Raw genomic sequence first — 9,137 nt, 5'->3', positions numbered from 1 at the left:
AAGGTTGCCAACTCCCTGCAAAAAATTTTTTGGGCTCTTTTTGTGTGTGTGACATTGTTTTTAAGCTATTTGACTCAAACTAGAATTTGCTCAGATGCGTGTGTGTGTGTGTGTCAGTGAACTCCGACGAAATGAGAAAAGTCCTCCTATTGCAGTTCTGTAATACTGTAGTTCTGTGTGTCATCTCAAAATTACAATTACTCAACTTTTGTCCTTTTTAAAAAAAATAAAAATAAATATATATATATATATGTGTATGTATGTTGTCATATCTGTTGCTTTAAGCAAAATGTATTACTAAATGTCCACATCATGCAATAGAAATTAGACATGTACACTGGTGTAGGAGGGCTGAGCAGGAGACGAAAAGCCTGTGGACAGCTGGTGGAGGCGGAAACGCTCTGGAGGTCGGGCAAAAAAAAAACTTGTCATCTTTGCCATGTGTTGCTGGCGGACGCCCTCTATCCTAAGATAGATGTGGATTAGAGAATCACTTGGAATGTGTGAGGAATTGGCACCATGTAGGGGGAGGGGGGAAAAAAAATCGTCCATTTGAACTACTTGGAAGCAGACATTGGCCGATTACAGGAAACCCACTTGGCTAAAACAACAGAACACAAAATCAAATCCGCTCGTTTTCCAAACATTTACTGGGTGAGATATGACTAAAAACCAAGAGGTTTCGCTATCTTAGAGACTGAATGTTAAGCCAGACAATAGTATCCATGTCCCAAACGGGAGAAATATTATAATTGACATTAACATTAACAATAAAAATCACTGTAGTCAGTAGTTTGCATGTTCTCCCAGTGTCTGCTGGCTTCTCTCCAGCTTCTCCAGCTTCCTCCCACACTCCAGAAACATGCATGTGAGGTCAATTGGAAACTTGACATTGTCTATAAGGTGAGTCTGCGAGAGTGAATGGTTGGTTGTTTCTATGTGGCCCTGTGATAACTGCTTACTTGTCCAGGGTCACCCTGCCTTCACCCTGACAGCTGGGAGAGGCTCCAGCAGACCCCATGATCCTGAGGGTTTTGAAGATGGATGGATGGATGGATGTTTTGCCAGTATTAATGACCCCCTTCTATCACTCCTTCTATCATGTCTTCTTCTCATTGCATGTACCGTCAGCAACACTCACACCAGGAGGAGATCTCAACTTGGTGCTCCACCCTGATGTTGATAGAACCAACACCTCAGTTAGCCAACTCGCAATCTGCAGACATAATGATGCAATATATGAGTGATCTTCTCACCTGTCCACCACTCCTACTCACGCATTGACTATTTCACCACCAGCAATTCACTCTTGGCAGACATCTCTGATACCCAGATCCACATCATCACCATCCTCACCTCTGGCATCCTGTCCTGGTATGGTAGCAGTTCTGCTGCAGACAGAAAGACACTGCAAAGGACTATAGAAACTGTCCAGAACATCATTCATCAACAGCTCCTTGGACACCATCTACAACTCCAAATACTTGCATAAAACACACCACATCCTCAAAGACTAATTGTGTAATTGTGTTGTATTTTGTACAATGACACTACATTTCTAATCTAATCTAATCATGCATCAATGTCCATCCACATTTCTAGAAAAAGACCAAGATCACTGACTATAAACTGGATTCTTAATGTGTCATTACTCACATTTTATAGAATATTTTAACACAAGTTGTTGTTTGTTTTTTTTTGGCACAGGTTGGTTTCACCATCTTAGCCACGCCTTCTCCGTGCATCATAGGAGACCTCAACAATATCACCATGATAAAGCCGAGCACCTCCTTTTGCATCACCAAGAAATCAATCCTCATCAACTGGAAAACAAAACAAAACTTAAACATTGTCCAATACAGGCACTTACTCCGAGACCACACCACCGTGTTGGGACCATCTGCTTCATCCAAAACCAAACTGGCAACCCATCAATAAGCCAGGCTGCTGGTTAATGTGGGTAGCCGATCCTGCACTGCGTTGGGCCTGAACCCAGATAAAGGATTGTGTGCTGGATCCATAACTGGCCTGATTGTATTGTCACGGAGAGTGACTGGACCCACAGTAACACCGCATACACAGATGGTGGTGGTGATGATGATGATGATGATGATGATGATGATGATGGTGATGGTGATGGTGATGGTGGTGGTGGTGGTGGTGGTTGGACCTAAACATTACTGTTGCGTTACTCATGGTGGTTGCGAGTCTGTATGTGTCGAGCTCTGCTGGCTTAAATTGTGCTCAAATACCTCCTGCCTGATTGCTGACAGCTGTGCTGCACAGGTGGAGGTGATCATGGCTGATGCGGTGTGGCAAGGTGAAGCAGCAGATGGCAGGGGTGAGGTAGGTGTGATCATGGCTATATTAATTTTGTTGTTGTTGTTGTTGTTGGTGTTGGTGGTGGTGGTGAATTAAACCACTGATCCACCACAATCAATGTGTGTCATCAAAACTTTACACCTCTGAGAGAAACATCAACTCTGATGATATACATCATCTGTACTGTATATGTATATTATGCAGATGATGTGTGCATATCACATCACATATTTTGGGATTCATCGATTTCAGCTCCGCCTTCAAGACACTCATCCAGCATAGACTGGCATTCAAACTCTGCAACCTGGGTCCGCCCACACACCACTGTGTTCATGGATGAGTGACTTGTAGAGTAGTGAGAATAGGAGATGTTCTGAAGAAGAGAGCAATCAGAGTTACTCATAGTAATGCACACTTTCAAGAACACACTAATCCCTAACCCTATAACCCTTTTTGTACATGAACAATATTATTCTCTTGTATTTTTCACTGGTGTTTGCTTATTTATTCTTACCTTGCTGTTTTATTTATATTTTTTTATTTTCAATTTTCTTTTGTGTGTCTTGGTTTTGTATCCTTTTTATTTCTCTTTCCTTTCTTACATGTTGGAAATAAATAAATAAAATCAAAATCCAATCACACATCATCCACACGAGTCCTGACCACAGGTGCACCACAGGGCTGGGTGCTCGGTCCGGCCCCTTCACTATCTTCACACACGACTGCACCCCCATCAAGGCCTTCCAAGACCTTTGTCAAATTTGCCGATGACACCACTGTAGTGGGTCACATATTGGAGAATAATGAGACTCACTAAAGAGAGGAGCTCCGTCACCTGGCTCAACACCTGCATACAACAACCTGGTCCTGAACCCCGGAAGACAAAAGAGGTCATGGTGGACTACAGTTCCTCTTTTGCTCGTTGTGGATATGCCACACCTCACACTTGGTTAAGAGGAAGCTCAGGCAGGCCATTAGCCGGTAGGGCTAACGGTTAATATGAACAGAAACTCCATGGAAAGCGTCCTCTTTCTTGCTACGACCGGCTCGTACTGCAGCTGCACGGCCCGGGACAGAAAGGACTGGCCCTGTTTCCAGAGGACGAAGGACCAGGGCCTTCAAAACCAGGACCAGCAGACTGAGGAACAGGGTTTTCCCCAGAGCTGTGGCCGCCATCACCCCTCCTGCGCACACGCACGTACGCATATCAGCCCCCCAAAAACAGAAGAGCTGACTGAGACACTCCCCTGTTGCATCTACGCACTGCACTGCTGCACTCACCTTGCTGCTGATTTACTGTCTGCTGCCTCTGTTTTATCAACGTTTCCTACAGATGCTATTTTTATACTGTGGCCTTGCACTTGAGTTTACCGTTGTGTTTTTTTATTTATTTTTTAATACCTTGCTGACGTTATTACATTGTCTATATTTGTCCCGTTATTGTTGTGTGTCTAACATGCTGAGGAGTACTGAATGAAATTCTGTTGCTGCAATGTACAATGACAATAAAGTCTTCTCAAATTCTGAAATTTCTGATACCCCTCGGACGCATTCAAACAGGATAGCGAGGCGACTAACAGTAATTTAAACAAATGCGGGCTGATTTTTCTCCGAATGTACCCACAAAAGTGCTCCAGCGAGAAAAGTGAGAGAAATTATTATACTATATATTAATATTATTTATTCTGCGTTGAAATTAAACATAATTGTAGCGCGATCACGTAAAAGCTATAAAAAGCAAAGCTAGCAGCCCAGCTGTGATTGGTCCGCTGCTGCCGCTGTTACAAACAGGAACAGGTGGAAGGCTTGACAGGGTCAGACGTCAACAGCTGATCACTTTGCTGTTCAAGACTCAGCAAAATGGAGAAGAATGTCTTCCACGAGGAGAGTTATTTGGAAGCAAGGCATCGACTCCAGTCCATCATCGCAATTTTAAACAGCAACAAGCCTCTTGAGAATGGAAGCTGATAATAACAGGAAACCCATGTGGAGAAATAGTCATCCATTGGTGTATTTTAGAATTTTGAGAGCCTGACATTGTAAAGTCTGGGAGGAAAAGTTCCCTGTATTCAACGTTCACCATATTCACCGACCATAGGAAAGGATTTCAGGAAAGTGCGCAGTGAGCTAACTTGTGAAATTTCAACAACTTTTCTCTAAAACAAACGCTCTGAATTTCTGGTTTTGGAAGGACAGATGGTGCTGAGACTTTGTCTTTAATCTGCAATTGTGTTGGTGTCACACTCGATTTAAAAGCGCCTTTCAAAACTCTCAAGGACACTGTGCAAAGAGAGGCAATAAAACAACAATTAACAATTAAGCACACACAATTAATGATACAGGAAAAAAAAATTATCATTCTTCTTCTTCTTCTTCTTCTTTTTATTATTATAATAGCTCGCAGTTATCCTCTGCCAAGGTGCAAGACAAATAAACAGAAAAAAATTGTCCTTATCACATCACTGTTGTGACTCCTTAACAGCATCATGTGACATCCCTCCTCCCCCTTCCCACCCCCCTCCTCTGCTGATTGGACAATGCATTGTCCCTGGGGGTGATAAAAGTTTACCTTGACCTTGTAAACTAAACTAGTAGAGTGGTAACACAGAATTGGAATTGGTTGAGAGAATTGGAAGCAAGAAAAACTCAACTGGAGCAGCAGAGTAGATGGTTGCTGTGCCTACAAAATAAAATCTAAATATCATAATAAAAAATAGTTTGATTTTAAAATGTAAATGGCAGAAGAAGAAGAAGAAGAAGAAGAAGAAGAAGAAGAAGAAGAGTGCACTGCCGATGCTTGGAAGTCCCAACACGTCCAGACACACACACACACACACACACACACACACACACACACACACACACACACACACGCACAGCGAGCAGCAGCAGCAGAGAGGGGGAGGGGAGGGCTGCGGTGATGCTGCGGTGATACCGCCGCGTCCACTCCAGGGCTGTGACGTAGGCAGCCGAGGGGGGCGGAGATTTTGCGGGTTGGTGCTCAGTCTCCGGTTGCTGTCGGGTCGTCATCTTACAGAGCCGGTGCGTCTCTGTGTCGCATCCATCACTGAGCAGCCGCCGTAGCGCCGTCTCTCCACTCGTCTCCTCCGAACCAGGACCTCCAGGACCGAGCCCCCCCAACCTCACCGGTCATCATCCGCGGTAAGACCCGCAAAGCCGACGGGGCCCGGGCGAGCCGGGCGAGCCGTGCGGGGCGGGCGCGGACCCCCCCCCCCAGCCCCCCGGTCGGGCTCGGGCTGGTCCCCCCCCTCCCCCCGGTCCTCCCAGCAGGGGCTGGCCGGTTGATACGCGCCATCTCCCCGCTGAGCAGCGCTCGCTCGGGTGGCGCGAGGAGAACGGAGCAGCCGCTGACAACCCGGCGGTGCGGGTGCGGGTGCGGGTGCGATGCGATGCGATGTAGTGCGGTGCGGTGCGGTGCGGTGCGGTGCGGGGTTGGTTCGAGGTTTGCTCAGCGAGGCCCGCCGGGCCCATTGTGACGTAGACGATTCGACGGACTGACGGGATTGTTCGATCTTTAATCTGCGTTAGCCGCATTATATAATGTGATTTCAAATGTCACAGGCTTCGGGGATGATAAGACAATGAGCCTGTCGGATTATTTAGGGCTCTTTTTTTTTCTCTCTCTCCCCCCCCCCATCACTACCACCACCCCCACCCCTCCAGCTCTTTGGCTGATGACGATCGCATCACTGCTGGAACCTTGGAAAAAATGAAAAAAAAAAAAAGAAAATCGCTCTCGGTATCTGAAGGATCCCTAGCGGATGTTGCTCTTAATCCTGCAGTAATTAAGATGGATTATGATTTATAAACCGCATTTGTGTATTTATTCGGCTCGGTCTTAGTTTATCAGTCATTTTATCCATTTTTTTTTTTGTTTTTTTTGGTTCGTTTTTATTTTGATGCTGCACCATGAAACAAACACACAGGCGCCTTCACCTTGACATACAGTACATACGTGAGACCACTCAGTGCAACACTTCTGCAGCTGCTGGGTAACGTCACACAACATTACGATGCAAATGTCTTATTTTAAAGTTGCATTGTTCATATTTTTATTCGATCCCCCCCCCCCCCCCCATGGTAATCTCACAAGGACGGTGAAACACTGAGCTCAGTAACAGCAGCACATTGAAGGTTCCTAATTCTCATACTAAGGATGGAGACAGCCAAACAAACCTCTTTCAATCACATCCGCGCTGCAATCGACTCCATCATGCTGCGCTTCCTTTTTTTTTTTCTTTTTTCTTTTCTTCTTCTTCAATTGTTTTTATTCTTGAGCTGAATGGTTTGGCGTCACGTTGGAGGTTACTAAATTGAACTCCTTCATCTTCAACTCTTTCAATTTCGATTCTTAGCAGTTACCAATCTGAATCCAGTCTTTGGGGGGGGTCGGGGGTTTGGGGGTTTGGGGAGCAGTTGGACATCAGTCCAGCACTTTGACGACTCCAGTTTATTTACAACTCGCTGGCTTGTGTCATTGCTGTTGTCATACATCATTTCTAAGCACTCTTTTATCAAAACCATTAAAAGCAACATACATCATAGAATGATATAGCGGACGGAGCCAAGGTTAGAGGTGATGGCTCCAAGCTGCAAGATGAAAGTCTTGAAAATTTGGACTTGTTATATATATGTATATATATATATATATATATATATATATATATGTATATATATATATATATATATATATATATATATATATATATATATATATATATATATATATATATATATATATATATATAAAACAATATGATATGTATATATCGTTAGCCTAATAGCATAATTGCCCAAGTCATTTTTTGGCCAAATTGTGATATCTGCCTAACTTTACCAATGTGCTTGCTAAAAAATGTGTTTTTTCCTGTTTTCCGCAAAAAAACATTCAAATGTGTCTTAGGCAACTATATGCTATTAGGTTAACAATACATATATATATATATATGTATATATATATATATATATATATATATATATATATGTGTGTGTGTGTGTGTGTGTGTGTGTATATATATATATATATATATATATGTATATATATATATATATATATGTATATAGTATATTCTCCTCTGAATCTTTGGGATTAGATGATCAACGTAGATCTCTGTCTTCATAATAATCTCAGCTGGAGCCGCACAGATCCCCCATTTCCTCATTCAGAATTCTGTTGTGTTTTCATCTTTCCTTCGCATTGAAACAACAACATTCATCCTCCATGTCTCTGCTGCAACAGATGAAAAGGGTTTTACTAATTGAAAGAATACGTCCTCTCTAAATGAACGAATAGTAAATTTTCTTTTTTTTTTTTAGGATGTTAGATAGTGAGATTGGATTTTTTCATGATGGAACAACAAGAATATTTGCAATGAATTTGGTAAGTGAACAAAAGGAAACTTATTATAATTATTACACTTGCAATCAACCGAAAGGAGGACCACCCTTGACTTCTGGGACCATGCAGATTCATAGTAACCCAGTCGTAAATGTAAATAGGCTTACAATCTATTTGTACTGTTAAATAAACACTTAACATTGTAAAATAAAGTAAGATCATGTTAGAATAAAGTAATAATTTGGGAATTTGGGTCCATTGTGATAAGAGGATAAGTTGATGCAGGATCATGGCGTGAGACTGCGTGTCCATTTTCTCTAAATTCTAAATATTAAAATGATGATATGGAATTTTTTTTTGAATCTACATTTAGTCGGTGCGACGCCTGTATCACGTGTTATTGCACTGGTGGATGCATCCATCAAACTAATAATGTCATCAGATCTTCTGTGTTGACAAATACTATGATTATTATTTCACCATGCACTCAAAAAGACGAGTGCCCTGATATTTGCCGGAGACAGTGGAAATTTCCATGCACATATTTGTCCTCTGACCTGTGCCAACTAACAAATAGCAAGAGACTCTTGGTGGATTTGACTCACAGGTGCTCTGGATAAACAGCCGTCTAGGTTGTCTGTCCACAATGAAACGAGATATTTGAACCTCATGCTCAATGAAGAGAATTAGGACCTCAGTGGCTTCATCACTTTGCTCTAAGTGCAGCTATGGGACACCTGGTTGAGCTTCGTGGGCAGGACTGGACCTGGAAGTGTATTATGATACGTATTGTCCATGTATATGTATATATATATATGTATATATATACATCACCAACACATGTATATCTACATATAAAATATGTATTATAATAAATATGGATATGTATGTCTACACATATATATGTAGTTTAACACAGGCAGATGTTCAGAAAACATCATTTTAACGTCATGAAGAAAAGAGCAAATACTATGAAAGGAAAACCTGCCACCCGCTCCCTTGCAATGCATTCGGGCTATATTCCTGACTATGCATGTCAAAGTGCTCCATTTGGCCCAACCATCTGTTCTCTTGATAGGCACGCTGCCTTTATCCCAAACAGCAGAGGGATGCACTGTGCAGCGGGAGTTGGTCAAAATGGAAGGAAAAGAAGCAAAAGTGCAGCAGTCACCAACATCATTTCCCCCTCCAGATTAAGGCCACGTTTATTTACAAACCATGTATGAAGGAAAAAAAAAAAAAATACTGTTTTCCTGTTTGAAAATTGGAAAAAAAACAAACAAACAAACATGCTGTTAAAAACTGCAATGAGTGTTCCAGACACCAAGGTGGCAGTGTAAGAAGAAGCGTGAGGCCATGCCAGCCAATAGGAAGCTGTGTTGGTGTGGTCTGACATGGAAGTGGGGCTACTTCTAAATATATCTGTGTGTAGAGGGGGGGCGTGGCCAGAAGCCAG

At 42.6% G+C, this 9,137-nt stretch overlaps 1 protein-coding gene across 2 annotated transcripts in view; it reads left to right on the top strand.

The window, feature by feature from the left end:
• Positions 1-4,895: 4,895 nt before the first annotated feature.
• nat16 (N-acetyltransferase 16) overlaps positions 4,896-9,137 on the top strand; it is a 24,227-nt gene continuing 19,985 nt past the window's right edge. The window contains exon 1 of one of the 2 annotated variants that reach the window (XM_076040461.1): positions 4,896-5,484. The gene's annotated coding sequence lies outside the window, so the exon portion shown is untranslated. The remainder of the gene's footprint in view (positions 5,485-9,137) is intronic. The other variant, XM_076040462.1, reaches the window with a different exon arrangement.

The sequence above is a fragment of the Nelusetta ayraudi genome, unplaced genomic scaffold (genome assembly GCF_046127955.1).
Source record: "Nelusetta ayraudi isolate G7.1 ecotype Tasmania unplaced genomic scaffold, CSIRO-AGI_Nayr_v1 ptg000061l, whole genome shotgun sequence".
NCBI lineage: Eukaryota > Metazoa > Chordata > Actinopteri > Tetraodontiformes > Monacanthidae > Nelusetta > Nelusetta ayraudi.
The sequence above is the reverse complement of the archived record's forward strand: the minus strand, read 5'-3'. Positions and strand labels throughout refer to the sequence as shown.